The sequence below is a fragment of the Phalacrocorax aristotelis genome, chromosome Z (assembly GCF_949628215.1).
Source record: "Phalacrocorax aristotelis chromosome Z, bGulAri2.1, whole genome shotgun sequence".
Lineage (NCBI taxonomy): Eukaryota > Metazoa > Chordata > Aves > Suliformes > Phalacrocoracidae > Phalacrocorax > Phalacrocorax aristotelis.
Genome location: NC_134311.1, coordinates 23,932,056 through 23,932,516, shown reverse-complemented (window position 1 = coordinate 23,932,516; position 461 = coordinate 23,932,056).

Genomic DNA, 461 nt, shown 5'->3' with positions numbered 1-461 from the left:
TTGGACCTGATACTGTATATTTAGTTATTTAATATGCTGAGAATTTTATGCCTATAATCTTTCTCTATTCCCTTTCTGAAGCAGGTTATGGAAGAAAGACTGGGAATTGAAAAGAAAATTAAGTGCCCCACACTCACAGGCCCTTTCATAGTCCCTACTTAAGCTTTTGTATTATTTATTTTTATTATATATTGGAAAGGTACTTAAGTGTGTCTTCTGTCCAGTCCAATTCTAAGGTTGTTTGTACAAGGCCACCCCAAAGCCAGTAACCTCTGATTTATAGTAAAGTCAGATTGTGACCAATGGTTTTAAATACAGTGAAGATCTTGGTAGTAGGAGAAACACCTGACTTGATGTGCAGCTTGAGAAGACTTGCTTATGTCTTTCACTAAGATTAAGAAGAAACAACAAACATTGGAGAGGCTATTACTAGTATAATAGAGTCATTCAGGCAATCCTGT